A 17,185-nucleotide genomic window follows, 5' to 3' on the forward strand; every position below is an offset into this window, starting at 1 on the left:
ACCGTCCCCCAGCCTGACACCCGTAAAGGGTCTGTGCTGAGGTGGATTAGTAAAAGAGGAAAGCCTCTTGCAGTTGAGATAGAGGAAGGCCACTGTCTCCTGCCTGCCCCTGGGAACTGAATGTCTTGATATAAAACCCAATTGTACATTTGTTCAATTCTGAGATAGAAAAACCGCCCTATGGTGGGAGGCGAGACATGTTTACAGCAATGCTGCTTTGTTTTTCTTTACTCTGCTGAGATGTTTGGGTGGAGAGAAACATAAATCTGGCCTACGTGCACGTCCAGGCATAGTACCTTCCCTTCAAATTAATTATGACATAGATTCTATTGCTCACATGTTTTTTGCTGACCTTCTCCTTATTATCGCCCTGCTCTCTTACTACATTCCTTTTTGCTGAAATAATGAAAATAATAATCAATAAAAACTGAGGGAACTCAGAGATCGGGGCCGGTGCAGGTCCTTGGTGTGCTGAGTGCTGGTCTCCTAAGCCCACTGTTGTTTCTCTATACTTTATCTCTGTGTCTTATTTCTTTTCTCAGTCTCTCGTCCCACCTTACTAGAAATACCCACAGGTGTGGAGGGGCAGGCCACCCCTTCAGGGATACTCACTCTCTCTTCAAACCCACCTTTCCCCTGATGTTCAACTCCACACTCTCTTGTTACTAATGCATATTTATTAACTTTTGTGTTTCACATACTGCCCTAAATACTGAAGCATCACAAAGTCATTGATACTAATCTGCTCACAATCTAGTGGGAGAACATTTTTAAATGAACAATTGAAATAAATTATGATAAGAATTATGTGTTACTCACAGCATTTGTATAAAGGAAAGGGTGATTCACTAAACAGAGGTCAAAGTCTGTTGAAGTTATTGAAGTGAAAGTTTGACTGTGGGAGTGATATGCAGTGATTGTGTGGATGGTGGACTATGATTCCCCAGATAGGGGAAGGGAATCTTAGGAAGAGGGAAGAAGCTGTGTAAAACCATGAAGGACTGAAACAATTTGGCTATCACCTGTAGGAATCGTGTGACATAATGCATAATGGATAATGTATTAATTGGTATCCATTCAAAAATAATTCACCAAGGATTTCACCATAGTAACAGTATAAAAAAGGGAACTTATTAGGAGGCATTGTTAGGGAGGTAAGTTGGGGTCAGATTCTGAAGGGCTGTGCCATGTACTGACATAATAGAGTGCTCAGATTGTATCCTGTTCTTGGTAAGGTATCAATTTGAGGAGTAATTGTTTTAAGTATATCACTCTGCCATTCCATAACAGATGCAAAATGATGAGGTAAATAGTTGTTCTACCAAATGAATTAAATAACACCTCTGGCCTACTCTCTCACCAATAATGCCATCCCCCGCACTTGCTATGTGCCAGATCATTCTAACAACAGACCATCTTGGATGAAGGTTACAATCTGGATTCTCTATTTGCATGAGTTACTGTGAACTTAGAAGAAAAGTATCATTTTCATTTACTGTTCTAAGAGCTTCATTACAACCCACCAATTGCTTTTTGTTTTTTTCTGTCTCTTCATAATTGCTATTTTAAAACTTGAATATTCTCTAACAGTCTCTTACTCAAGCACATTCTCTCTTTCTCAGAAGACAGAAGTCAACCTTCCTTTCATTTCTTGTAGGGGTGTTGGAGCTTCCATGAATAATTCCTCTAAACAACCCCTCTCTCCTACCAAGATTAAACTTCATTCTATATTCTTAACTATTTTTCCCTTCTTTTCTCAAAGTTCAGAGAAGAGATGTGAGGGAATTCTACCTACTTCTCCTTTGTGATGGAAACATGTTCACTTGTGTCCTTAACTTCTTTCCCCCACTTCCTCTTGGACTTCTCTCTCATGCTCACTTAAGCTGTTCCCTGTATCATATTGACAACAAATATATATCTCCTTTCTACTCCCTAACGCAATGAAAATATTGCATACAATATATGGTCAGTTACACAGCCAATTTAGGACATCTAACATGGTTCCTAAATAATTCTCTATCATGCATCTTTAATCATTTACTAAGTCCAGTAAATGCTGTTTCTTTAATAATGCTCTAAAACATCACATCTTAACCCTTCCCACTGTCTGTACTTATTTGAGACAATTATCACTTTTCAATCAAATTATTACAAAACTCTACAAATTGTTCTTTCTGTCTTTAGTTTGGACCGTTTCTTCATCTTAACCTCTAGAAATCTCTTTTTTTTTTTTTTTTTTTTGAGATGGAGTCTGGCTTTGTTGCCCAGGCTGGAGTGCAGTGGCGCTATCTCAGCTCACTGCAAGCTCCGCCTCTTGGGTTCACGCCATTCTCCTGCCTCAGCCTCCAGAGTAGCTGGGACTACAGGCGCCCGCCAACATGCCCGGCTAATTTTTTGTATTTTTAGTAGAGACAGGGTTTCACCGTGTTAGCCAGGATGGTCTCGATCTGCTGACCTCGTGATCCACCCATCTTAGCCTCCCAAAGTGCTGGGATTAGAGGCGTGAGCCACCGCACCCGGCCTCACCTCCAGGAATCTCTTAAAAATTTATATCGAATCAGTTTCTCCCCCTCCACCTCCCACTAATTTAGAACTCTCTAATGGAAGAGTTTGGGCAGAAAGGACTCATGAGTCCTTTCTGCCCAAATACTCTGAGGCCAAAGTTGAAGAGATGGAAGAGATGGAATTGAAACTTAAATAAAAAGTGTACATTTTGTTTTGTTTTGTTCACAAATTGCCTTCTTTTAGTGACCTAGTAAAACTTTCTAAACATCTTCTATATGGTCATCCCAAACCAACTAAATTATTAATATTTGAGGGAGGAGTATTATTTTTTGTTCATTTTTTGTTTTAAATAAGTGAATAAACAAAAGGAAAACTAAAAGTGGCCCTTATGAATTTGGGTCTTAAAAAATGACTAAATTATTTTGCAATTTGGCTGAAATAGTTACCAGTTTTTAATTGTGAAAAAGATTTTCAGTGTTTTTTGTTTGTGTTTGGTTAATTTTATAATTCTTATGGTACAATGGTTTGTAGGACTATTTCAGATACTTACAAATGAGCATGTACTTGTTTAGTTGTAGATCGTACCCCAAGTCTTATGGCTGACAGAATTTTGCAGAAAGCAACAAGTGTTGTACTTTCTTAAAAAATACTAAAAATGATCAGAATGAGATTTGTAGCCAAAGGGTGGAAAGTACAAAGGACAAGACAAAATGGGCCCAGTATGCCAAAAGGATGAAAAAAGATAACGGTCAGTGTGAATTTACTTGACATTCTTTTGCTAAGTTCTGCAGCTAATGAGGGAAGTTTACAGCCAAGCTAGTAATCTCTTTTCCTGGTACAAATGCAAAAAAACCCAAATAAAGTTGCAGATCTAGGCATTTTACTAATCATTTTTTTAGCTCATTATTTTTGGGGAATTTTAAATAGTGTGTCAAAATAAATGAAATGGGGGCACTGAAATAAAATCATGAAAGCAAAACTTAATTTTAAAACAGATTACTGAGGACATTCCAAAAATGAATTAAAATTATATGTGAGCCTTATTTTTCTCCCTTTCTTATTTTTCCCTTCTTTTCTCTCCTGTTCCTTCACAGGCCTTTTCACCAGCTGAGGTCTTTCATTATCCATTATGTCCTATATATATTTCTGAAACTAATTATCCATAAGTACTTATCTGATTATTTCTAAAAGGAAAAGTAAAATTTCCCTCTGCAACCCTCCTCCATAGGAGTTACAGTTTTATGTATATATTTGGTGTGTTCCATATTCTTTCTATGCATTATTACATATATACATTTATAATTTTTAAACCACACACTAGTTCCCAATCAGCTTTGTTTTAATTTAAGTTAATTAATAAAAATGAATAATTAATTATGACATAGTCTCACAATGTATTTTATTCAATGTATTGTATTTTATTGTGAAGCTGTACTATATTTAAATGAATTAGTTATTTTCTGATTATACTTTTGAGTTGTTTCTAGTTAATTCTTAATATAAATCCTATTTTAATCTTTATATATATATATTTCTTGAAGACAAATTTTAATAGGTGAAATTGTAGTGTTAAAAAGGGCATATGAATTTAAAATATTGATAAACGTTCATGAATTGCCCCCAAAATTAGCAAATTTATTATTTTATTGCCATTGTATGGAAGTGGCTATTTTTCTATATTCTTTTCTGAGCATCATCAAATGGTAAGCAGCATTTTCAATCTTATCTATAAAAGCTATTATCTCACTGTAATTGTCAGTCCTATTTTCTTCTTTATTGAAAAGTATTAACAAATTTTCTTATGCCAATTTGTCATTTGTAATAATTGTTTTGTATAAACTTCCATTTTTCAACCAGGCTACTGTTTTCTTTGAATATTTCAATGAAAATTCTGTGCTAAATAATTATCTGATTCATATTTGCATTGTATTTTTAATTTTTTAAATATTTGAGATATCATTTTTGTTATTGTAATTAATATTGTTATCTTTAAGCAAAAAATGTATGTAATCAATCAGCCTTTTCTTTTGTGGATTTTAGATGTGATTTCTTAGAAAAATTTTTACTTCAAAAACATGCACACTTCATTTGATTAATATACAGGTATATTCTTTTTATATTACATTTATTTATTCATATAGAATGATTTGAAGTATGGAATGAATAAGAAACCAGATTTACTTCCCCTAGATAGATGAGCAAATGGTTCTCAAAACCAATAATGGAACAATTCATTAATTCATTGATTTTTTTTCATTTATATTTCTTCACATTATGCGCCATTCACTCCCAAAAGAACATTAAATACTTATGTTGTAGGTGGGAAATTATTTTCTTCCTGAAATTTATTAGACTGTTTCTTATGATTCATAATTAATCACAATTTTTATATTACTTTTAAGTTATTTTTAAAGAAGTTATCTATCTATATTGGCATAAACATATTTTTCTAAAATGTCCCAACACTTTGAGTGGCCGAGGCAGGAGGATTGCTTGAGGCGAGGAAATCAAGACCACCCTGGACAACAAGATGAGGACCCCAATCTACAAAAAATATTTAAAAATTAGCCAGACGGGCTGCGCACAGTGGCTCACGCCTGTGATCCCTGCACTTTGGGAGGCCCAGGCGGGCGGATCACGAAGTCAGGAGATGGAGACCATCCTGGCTAACATGGTGAAATCCCGTCTCTACTAAAAAAAAAATACAAAAAATTAGCCAGGCGTCATGGCGGGTGCCTGTAGTCCCAGCTACTTGGAAGGCTGAGGCAGGAGAATGGCGTGAACCTGGGAGGCGGAGCTTGCAGTGCGCCCAGATCGCGCCACTGCACTTCAGCCTGGGCGACAGAGCAAGACTCTGTCTCAAAAAAAAAAATAGCCAGACATAGTGCCACGTGCCTACAGTCCTAGCTATGCAGGAGGCTGAGGTGGGAGGGTCACTTGAGTCCAGGAGTTCCAAGCTGCAGTGAGCTATGATTGAGCTGCTGCACTTCATTCTGGGTGACAGAGCAAGACCATATCTCTAAAAAAAATGAAATTTCTATAAATGTCAAGAATAGTTCTTATATATTAAACATTTAGCATATGTTAAGGAAACCATTATTTTCAATTTTGAGTTATATTAATAGGCTTCAGTAAATTCTACTTTCATTTTGACAAAATAAACATCAAAATGAATTATTCTTTAATATGCATTTGATTTCACTTTCCAATCTTTTCTATATTTTATATCATGGCTCAATAAATGATACCTGTAAAGTTTTCTTTTTTTTCAATCTTCATTATTTATTTTCATATCTGTTATGCTGGCTTAAAAATAGAAAATGTTCTTCATTTTAGGAGTAAATTAGGTAAAAATTGTTAGTGGGTTTTGTGTTTCTTTTTTGAGACAGGCTGTCATTCTGTTGCTCAGGCTAGAGTGTAGCTGCACAAACATGGTTCACTGCAGCCTTGAACTCCTGGGGTCAAGTGATCCTCCTCCCTCAGCCTCCAAAGTAACTGGGGCTACAGGCATGCAACACTGCACACCCAGCTAATTAAAAAATTTTGTTGGGGAGAAGAGGTGGGGTCTTGCTATGTTGCCTAGGCTGGTCCCAAATCCCTGAGCTCCAGCTATCCTCCCACCAGGGCCTCCCAAGGTGCTTGGGATTATAGGTACGAGCTACCATACCTGGCCATTAGTTTCTTAATAGATGAAAGTAATTCACCTGTGAATCAATATGGGCATGTTGCATAAGGTGGAGTCTTGTCCTTAGATAATTGCCTCATATTCTTCAAAGATGTTTTATAGGTGTGGATTTTCCATCCGTTAATGAGGCATAACTAATGGTTTAATGACAAACAAAAATTTTATATTTATGTCTTCTGTATATTCAGTGAATTTACTATTAGATATCTGTTTTTTTTTTCCTTTTTTATGATTTATTAGGCTACTTAATGGTTGATCAATTTTGTGAATTTAAAATATCAGCTACTGCAGTAGATTACCAGTTAACCTTTTGTTTCTTACATAAGTCCTTGATATCTCTTGGGGACTTCATTCCTTTGCTTTGGTTTATTTTTATTTTCATCATCTTTAGTTTTTAAAAACAATAATTGTATGGTAATCAAAATTTATATCTGGTGGGATAAATGCAAAGATTTTTAAGGAGAGAATAGAAGAAGCAAAAGTTGAAGATGAATTAAAGTTACTTTAATGGTAAAGGGTATGGAAATTTATGGAGACGATTTTCTAGGGAAGAAACCACATAGAACAAACCTCTGTAGAGATAAAGACACCCTACGAACTCCAGAGTTCATTACAGAGACACGCAGGTGCTGACATGAAAAATAGGGTAAGGACTGTCCTCAGTGCCACAGCCTTTCTACTGTTTGCTCAAATGTGTTTTCTGTTCTTTTTCCTTCCTGAACTAATTCCCTTCCCAATCATTCTAGAGAATATGATTATTTGACTGTGCTCACAAGGTACAATGAACTATGAAATATTTCAAGTGTGTGTTTTAAGACTAGGTGAATCAAACAGTACTACTTTCTATAACCAGCCAGTCTCTCAAAGGCACAGGCTATTTAGATTCAATTCTGTAGTTAATTTCCTTGTCAATGATTCATTTTAATTGGAACATAAGCTGCGTAGCTCTACATATCTCTGGCAAAATAGCAGAAACAAGTTTTAATTCATATTATTATGGTAAGTATTTGAATAATTTATTAGGGAGTATGAGGTGTATGAATTAAACAAACAGGCATTTCATTTAAAAATTCAATAATTCATTTTTTTAGCAAGGAGTAAGCATGAATAATTTGAGTCAGTGGTTTTTCTCTGGTATATTTTATATGATTTGTTCATTTTGAGTATCATTATGAATTAATGGTTCCTTACAAACTTTACTGGTTCTAGTTAGCTATACATATTTATTATATTTAACATTTAAGTGGTCACTACTTGATCTTTCCATCAGGGCAATTTCTTAATACTTTTTTAAAGCTATTGTAGGCATTTTTGAAGGCATCCTTTATTTGTAAAAACAAAATATTCTGGACTTATTTGGAGATTTTCTGACCCAGTGTTGGAATTCATGGATGAAATTGTGTTTTGTTCAATGAAAAAAGCCAGACTCAAAAATTAAATATTGTATTATTCCAGTCATGTAACATTCTAAACAGGCAAAATGAAGGAATGGAAAATAGAGCAATGCTTGTTAGTTGTAGAGAAAGGATGGCTGACTATAGAAGGATACACAAGAGAATCTTTGTGGTAATGGAACAATTCTGTATGATACTGGAGTGCTAGATACATGGCTTTATGCATTTATCAAAACCTGTAAAATTGTACATCCCTAAGGATAAACTTCAATGTATTAAAAAAAAAACCCACCAAGTGCCTAGGATCCCAAAATAGAATGGAGACTATGATAAATGAATCTAACTGAATAAAAAACACAACATAACCTCACTGCATGGGGTGAAGATAAGGAGTTGAATTAATTAACACTGGAAAAGTGATGTAGCCATGAGCACGTTTATCACCTGGTGTTTGGCTCCTTATACCATTATCCAATGAAAAGAACAAGGGCTCCTTGTAGAAATGGTTGATTTTAGGGATGGGTCAGGTAATGCTCCAGATGAGCCTCGAGCAAGCTTTTAGTGCCAGAAAGCAAATAAGTGCTTACAAAGCTGAAAAAAAAAAAACGGACATGCTTTTATAGTTTGAAGTATCTTTGTTCCACTGTTTATTATATTCTAGATTTGGTGAATTGAGCACTCAGAATTTAATCTTTAATATTTCTACATTTTGACTTATTGTTTCCCTTGTAGTCCTTTTGTTCATTTTTTGTAAATATTCAAGTGCTTCAAATTATCTTATACTCTGTTTATTGCAGTTTTGCTTAAAAGCTAAAATGACACCTTCCCTTTCTTAATTAGTTCATGATACTTCGAAAGGATGAGGTTTCTGCAGCATTACAGTATGGTCTGGTATTTGAGTTCATTTTGTCAGTTTCTATCTGAACATTTTTAACAGTGAGTTCCCTTCTTTCTAGATGTAACTCTTTACCACTGATCTGCTTATTTTTCTAGCAAACTGTTTTTCTTAGAGTTTTTTTTTTTTTCTTCTCTAAATAGACTGAAAAGATGAGGGAGGTTTTAGTATATCAAGTCCAAAATCACCACCCACTTTCAGATTCTAAGAAATTCTGGGCTTTTAGTGAGAGGACAGTCCATAGGTGGAGTGACAGCAAACAATGTTTTGACTCTCTGTTCATAAGACCAAGTTTGAGCATGCCATGAGGTGATGACTGAGCAAATCCTTCAGTTTTCACTGTTGTAAACTGCTTTCAATTTTCCATGTACTCTTGGGAGTTTTAGAAGTTTCCAAATGTCAAACGATATTTTAAAGGGAATGATATCTTTATTTTACTTAAAGTAGAATCTTTCTGCCTTTTTTTAATCTGCCTTTTTTTAATCTGTAGGAATTCAGTTTCACTTTTTATTGTGACGTATTTCACATTCTACACGGTTTTAAATATTAAAAATCCCTAGGTCACATAGCTCTTTAAGCCATTCGCCTTGTTGTGTGTGTTTGTGTGTGCACACAAGTACATGCTATTAGCAGTTGCCTCCATATGGATCTTCATTTAGTTTTTTAAAGTAATGTGCATACTCAAATATAGACTGTCTGCCTGCCCTCCTAAAATCTAAATTCTTAAACTTTTTTCCCATTGCACTATCTCCCAAATGCAAAAAAGAGAAAAGAAAAAGGAAATATCTGCAGGACATAGGTTCTACAATTCTTGTCATTCTATTTTTTAAGCATGACTCTCTCAGGATGTTTTCGAGTTTTACTTTACCTCTCTCACTCAAAATTAATCTTGAATTGTAGCAAGATTAGGCTCCTCAACTGTTTATTAACATGTTAATGCAGAATCATCACGAATCTTCCTTAGTAGTTCTAATCTGTAAACTTAGGGAAAATCCAATATAAGCTAGTATTAATGAGGTCCAGACTAAAGTCACATATTCCAGAAATGTACTTTCATCATAAAGGCTTTCTATCTCCAGTTTATAATAAAAATCTGAGAAGGCGGCTGCAAAAATAACTTTTTGAGTTTTTAAATCATAAGCAAGGAATTGTCTCCTTCCAGGAGGACTAAACTTTAAGGCATAATGTGGGTATGAGGCCAATAGATTGAAGGCCAGATGTGAGAAATATTTACAAATGGAAGATAGAACTAAAGATTGAGCAATTTCTGAAGTGACAGTAGAGGCTTTCCATAGATTACATGTGACCTTAGAAATAAATGGGAAGGCAGCATTAAAGTGAACCCCATATTTCCACAGCTGCTGAATGCTGAAACTTCAAAGCTATATTAAACTTCTTTGCAAAACATTACCCACCTTGATCATGAATTCAGTGAAAAATTGTGCAGTGAAGAAACAAAGACTTTTATCTTTTCACAACTCATCTGAAAAATAAAGCACCTTGGAGATTTCTGCCTGACACCTCACCGGCAAAAATAAATGCTTATAAAGTAAAAGATGCTGAGACTCTCTAAGAAACATTCATACACTGCTTTAGAAAATGGTCACAATTGCTTTTATTGAAATGCTGATTCAGGGAAATCAGAATATAAATCTGAGTTATTTACAGAATGTGTGAAAATGATTTCTACTATCCAACCACCAAGCACCCACTTACACAAGCAACCTATTACCAACTCTTCTAAATGCTTCTTATCATCCTTATTGTCATTATAGTCCAAAGCACTGCCTTTCCTCCTAGGATGTCTGCAGCATTCTTTAATTTGTCCCTCAGAGTCCAGGCTTATTACTCTCCAGGCTTATCTTGATAATGCAGTCAGAGTATAATAAATCTGACCCCTCACACTCTTCCTCAAGACATTCTAATGACTTACCATTTTTTAATTATGAAGCTTAATTTACTTAGTGTGTCTTAGAAAGCCCTCCATGATCTTCCCATGGTGTATATTCTTGTATCATTGTTAAGACCATCCAGTCTACCTCCAGGTCTTTGCCTATCTTTGTCGAGTCCAGCGTTGTCCACCAAATGCTTAGCACAACGCTGATTCCTAAATAATTTATGAATAGGCAAATCTGGTCCAAATCCTGTTCAAAATCAGAGAGACTTCATATTAATAAAGATGAAAGATTTTACCTAAGAGGTGAGAAACACACCTGGAGGCAATTAGTGAGTTCTCTGTAACCTAAGAACCTGATACTTAGGTCTGTAGCAAAGGAAAGCTGACTCTATGACCCTGTTTTAAAAAGAAAAGTATCTTGATATTGAAGTAAGACTTGAAGGATTAAAACTCTGCAGTATGCATAAAGTCACAACTGTGATAAAACATACTCTGATGAGAAAGTATGAGAAATTGTGGCTAAACAACTATGACATGGTAATGTATAAAGAGAATAATTTGAAGAAATGTTGGAGCCACATTATCAAAGCACATGAATGCCAGACTACGAAGTATAGATTATATGCTATAGTCAATCAATAGGAAGTTTTTAAATATGAAATGAAGTAATGACATTTGTTACTAACAAGATAAATCAGGTAACACTATAGAAGGCCCACTAGATTGGGAGATGTTTCGAAGGGATAAGAGTAGAAATAAATGAAATGCATTCATTCAAACATAAATCTTGATAAGACAAAATTGTTTAAGTTATGTGGATTAGAAGGCTTTTGCCTTTGTGTGACTTTATGAGAGGTGTTATAGTGTAAACCTTAGAGTCTGAGAGGCCTGCATTCAGACTCCAGCTTTAGAATATACCAGTCATTTAACCTCTTTACTCTAGTTTTTCCTCCACAATCTAAAAATAATAGTAATGATTTCATAAAGTTTTGTAAAAATCACAGAAAATAGTGTATGTTATCCTCCTAAACTAAAGTGACTGGTACAAAATAGATGCCTAATAGTTTATATTTATTGTAAGTATTAAGCTTAAGGACAATATTTTAAATAAATAATAATAATTTATTTTTTGAGAGAGAGTCTCACTCTGTTGCCCAGGCTGGAGTACAGTGGTGCATTTTCTGCCCACTGCAACCTCTGCCTCCTGAATTCAAGTGATCCTCCTGGCTCAGCCTCCCGAGTAGCTGGGATTACAGGCGCCACCACCACTCCCAGCTAATTTTTGTATTTTTAATAGAGATGGGGATTCACCATGTTGGCCAGGCTGGTCTCGAACTCCTAACCTCAAGTGATCTGCCTGCCTTTGGCCTCCTAAAGTGCTGGAATGACAGACCTGAGCCACTGCGCCCAGCTAATAATTAATTTCTAAAAATGGTTTTAGTTCTACATATAATCAACAAACTGCTGTTGGCCTATTTAAATGCTTAATAACATTCCTATACTATTTTTCCCCTGTACATTCTTTAGTATTGCATGTCTGGGTTCTTTTTGTTCCTCATGTTCTCTTCACCACAACAGCATTATATATTCTGTGGCAACAGTACAGTAGAGAGAGAGTTTAAACTGATATAATTTAAACTTAGAAGCGTAAATCTGTTTCTACTTTGTTTTCAAGATGGAAATGTATCCTTGGTGTGGCATTGCCTCCCTGTGTGTCACTGTTCACCAGACTTGATGGTAGTAACTCCCTTGATGCCCAATGCCAAATAGGCTACCATAGGACTGCACAATAGCCCAGGGGAGGAGACGATGAAATTCTACACTATGGCAGTGGCTGTGAGATAGCACTATGGCGGTGTATCAACGGTCTCTGGTAACTTGCTGGATAGGAAAGATGAAGAGGTAGAAAGAAAGAAATGGATTCTCAAGCTTTTAACCTTTTAGACTGGATGAATTTTAATGTTATATAATAGAGAAGTCTTATGTTCCCTATGCTCCCTTTCACCCTTTCTCTGTCTCTTTTTTGGGTAGTTCTTTATGAGATGTCTCACTATCTCCTAATAGTGATTTCATAAAGTTTTCTAAAAATAACAGAAAATAGTGTATGTTAGCCTCCTAAACTAAAGTGACTGGCACAAAATGGATGCCTAATAGTTGATAATTATTAGCCAGAGGATTCAGCATTTCTTTGAATTTTCCCTAAATAATACACTTCTGCATAAGCATTACTGAGCAATGTGAGATTTAATGAAGAGTAAGAAGAGATATTGGAATACACACTCCTAATAGAAATATTTTAAAAAAGAAAACTTCCTTAAAAGCAAATATTTGGATAAAATATAATACATTCTATCTTGTCCATGATTCCTAACCCCACAGAATGTCCAATCTTGCTGGAGGCTCTTTTCTACATTCTGTCTAGATACTTTAGTCACTCGATAATTGTGATGTGGAGTAATATAGTTCTGCTTCCAGTTTGTTTCCGAACTCATCTATGAAAATCACAAGATGTTCAGGATGAAGCCTTTCTTTCTGTGCCTTGTATACCACATTTTGCCTATTGGGTTCCCACATTCACTTGATATGGTTTATTAAAATATTACTCCACCAAGAATGAGTCACAGCTCAAGAATAATTTGTTAGAAACTCTTTTTTTGAAACTCATTTAATAATATTAACGAGAGATAATATACATGAGTATAAAAACATGAGTATCCAGTATTCACGGGAAGTGGGATTGGTGTACATTCAATTTTAACCTAAGTTGGATGCTTTTGTGACATTCTGGTGTAATGTCTAGTATATTGTTGGAAATAGGGTTTTTATACTATGGCCAGAGATGGGTCAGCAGCAAATTAGTTAGAGACAGGAAGGACAGATAAGGGCGACAAGAGCAAAACTCTGTCTCAAAAACAACAACATCAACAACACCAACAGCAACAACAACGAGAAAAGTAATGATCTGAAGCCAAGCACAGCTTATGCCTGTAATCAGCACTTTTGGGAGGCCAAGGCTGGGTGACTGCTTGAGCTCAGGAGTTTGAAACTAGCCTGGCCAACAAGGCGAAATCCTATCTCTACCAAAAAATACAATCAATCAGAAAACTGACAAGTGGTACCCAAACTCATCAAGTCATAAAACCTAGGGGTGCCTTATAACTTTAAAGACTATCTACATCAATGTCAAATTCTTGTTTAAATATAGTCTATAAATATTTCTACCAGAGAACCATTTTCCAGATCTGAAATAACTTTCCATCCTTGCTCTAAGTAAACAAAGTTCCCTGAAAACGGACCTGAAAATGACAGTGCAACGTGGTGGGAAATCTTAATAAGCAAACGATTCCTAATTGCTCTATTGCTGTAAAGCTCTGCTGCAGGCAAGAATTATTTAAAGTGGGCTGCCTGCTGGCTGTGTCTCCAGCCTCACCCTGAAGTCTGACTCCTTCTGATAAGTAAGATGACCGCTAGCTGCTGCAAGAGGCACACTATTGTTTTTTGTTGTGCTTTTCCTTGCCTCAAAATGATCATCTTAGATATATATCTATATATAGCTATATATGTTATATATCTATATATAGCTATATATGTTATATATCTATATATGTTATATATAAGAAGAGGCTAGTCCCTAGGGTATCTATTCCGTGGCAATTTGTCCACTACTGTGGATAACTATTCATCTCCAAGCTGAACCTGCCATTCAAAAATTTATTAGAAAATGGAGAAGAGGTATCAGTTTAGTTTAACCTCATTCTTTATTGAATGATATTGTTAACTTCTTAGTAAAATATTAATATGTTATAATCTACCAAATTAAGAAATACATTGCTTTGTAAGAGTTATTCAGAGGTATTGCTTCACGTAAGAATGTCCTAGCTGGGCGTGGTGATTCACACCTGTAATCCCAGCACTTTGGAAGGCTGAGGTGCGTGGATCATGAGGTCAGGAGTTCTAGACCAGCCTGCCCAACATGGAGAAACCTCGTCTCTACTAAAAATCGTCTCTACTAAAAATACAAAAAAATTAGCCACAAGGTGGTGGGCGCCTGGAATCCCAGCTACTCTGGAGGCTGAGGCAAGAGAATCGCTTGAACACGGGAGGCAGAGGTGCAGGTAGCCAAGATTGCACCACTGCACTCCAGCCTGGGCTACGAGAGCAAGACTCCGTCTCAAAATAAATAAATAAATAAAATAAAATAAAACAATAAAAAGAATGCCCTATCAGGCAGGCCAAATAATTAGAATATTCTTTTTTGTCGTTGTTGTTGGCTTGAGTGCAGTGGCGCGAGCTCGACCCACTGCAAGCTCCGCCTCCCGGGCTAACGCCATTCTCCTGCCTCAGCCCCCGGAGTAGCTGGGATTACAGGCACCCGCCACCACGCCTGGCTAATTTTTTTTGTATTTTTAGTAGAGATGGGGTTTCACCATGTTATACAGGATGGTATTGATCTCCTGACCTCGTGATCCGCCCGCCTCGGCCTCCCAAAGTGCTGGGATTACAGGCGTAAGCCACCGCGCCCGGCCTAGAATATTCTTAATAGTGAAGTGGCTACGTTGTCTGGGGTATGAACCTGGGGTTCGTCGTCACGTGCCAGGAAAATTTAGGACATGGAAACAGATGAGGATTTTAGGAGCGAAGGTTTAATAGGTAGAAAGAGAAACAGCTCCCTCTATAGAGTAAGAGCTCTCCCAACTGAAAGAGAGAGCGGGCACAGCGAATGCGCAGTTTTACAGTTCAGTTTAAGGACATGGTGTCTGATTTACCTAGGGCTCACAGATTGGTTCTATCAGGTATGACCTTTACATAGTGGATGGGGAAGGCTGGTTGCCCCACCCTAATCTTCTTATGCAAATAGGCTTTCCCGTTCATTGATACCATCCTGTCTTCCTCTTGCTGTACTTGTGGCTGGCAGAGATGGGAAGATTGAGCCGCCATTTTGAAGATGTCTAATCCTTAGTTCCTGCCAGCATTCACCTGTGCAAGCTTCCAGCTTGCAGGCTGCTCTTTGTTAGAAAATGATTTGGGACTGCGTTTCATTAAAAAGAAAAGCCTTACCAAGGACTCCCATGCTCTTGCTATCTGCCTAAGTAATTCCTGCTTAACTCCTATATCAATAGTATGTAATTTTGAACATTTATTTTGTTTTAGGCCTGTTTTCTAAACTATTGAATGAAAGAGCATGGCTTGTTTAACTCAGCTAATCAACTGTGAAAAGCCTCACTCTTCGGCATTAAAAATCACAAACAAGTTGATACCAGTTACCTAGTGACTTATTTTGAGCATCAAACTTAAAACGTAAGGGCTCAATAGGTAGGAAAATAAAATCTGAAGCTGGTGAGAGCTAGCCTGTCGAACCTCAAATTTCAAAAGAAAAGCCAACACTAAAATTCTCTGCCTATAAAGGGATTTGCATATGAAGTGATATTTTTAAAATGTCTTTTACTAAGAGATAAGTAGAAAAGGTTAATTTACATAGGTAATTTAGTTTATAAAGACAGCTCTATAGTTGATTCAATTCCCTTTGAACTTTCTTGCCTTAAAAACAGATTGTGTATCAGTACAACATGAAGCTTGCATGTATGTAATTATCATATATAAAAATGATGATGAGAAGATGCTTGATCAAAATATCTGGAAAATCCAAGTAGCCAGAAAAATGAATTTTCTGATCAGCCAAGGGGTGACTACACACACACAAATTAAGTTTTACTATAGAAAATTTTCCTAAAATGCCTAAAGCCATGGTAGCCAATTAGTGGCTTCTCTGTAATGAAATTACTGATCAAGCTCAGTATCAAACTTGCAGGGTTGAGGTTCTGCAAGTCCTCAGAATCATCGTTCTGAATGTAAGTGTCAGGCCTCTGAGCCCAAGCCTGCACATATACATCCAGATGGCCTGAAGCAAGTGAAGAATCACAAAAGAAGTGAAAATGGCTGGTTCCTGCCTTAATTGTTGACATTACCTTGTGAAATTTCTTCTGGCTCAGAAGCTCCCCAACTGAGCACCTTGAGACTCCTACCCCTGCCCCTGCCCGCCAGAGAACATCCCCCTTTGACTATGAATTTCCACTATGACTATGAATTTCCACTACCTACCCAAGTCCTATAAAACGGCTCCACCCCTATCTGCCTTCACTGATCTTTTTTTGGACTCAGCATTCCTGCACCCAGGTGATTAAAAAGCTTTATTACTCACACAAACTTGTTTGGTGGTCTCTTCACATGGACGCCCGTGACAGTAAGTGGTAGAGAGTATCCAAGTCACCAGCGACGAATCAGTATGGGTCTGCAACAACCTTAATTCTTGTCTCTTGAGAGAATTCAACTAAGAGGCTTAAGGCAGAAAAAAGAGACCGAGGCAAGTTTCAGAGCAGGAGTGGAAGTTTACTAAAAAGCTTTACAGCAGGAAAGAAAGAAAAGTACACTTGGAAGAGACCCAAATGGGCTTCTTGGAGGTCAAGTGTGGGGTTTGATCTTTTTACTTTTAAAGTTTTATATATTGGCATACTTCTGGGGTCTTGCATCCTTTTCCCCCTGATTCTTCCCTTAAAGTGACCTCCCCGCATGCATGGTGGCCTGCTAGCACTGGGGAGGTAAGCATGCACAGTGTGTTTACTGGAGTTGTATGCATACTCACCTGAGACTTTCTTTTCTTTTCCAGTGCAGTGCCCCCAGAAGGTCATACTGTGCCATTTTTCCTCTTAACGTGCACGCCCAAACCCACTCACCCAATTCCTGAGATCTTATTGGAAGCTACCGATCACCAATTTCAGGTGTCTCTATCTATTGGGAAATTGCCTCTCCCA

This window comes from Pongo pygmaeus, chromosome 12 (assembly GCF_028885625.2).
Source record: "Pongo pygmaeus isolate AG05252 chromosome 12, NHGRI_mPonPyg2-v2.0_pri, whole genome shotgun sequence".
Lineage (NCBI taxonomy): Eukaryota > Metazoa > Chordata > Mammalia > Primates > Hominidae > Pongo > Pongo pygmaeus.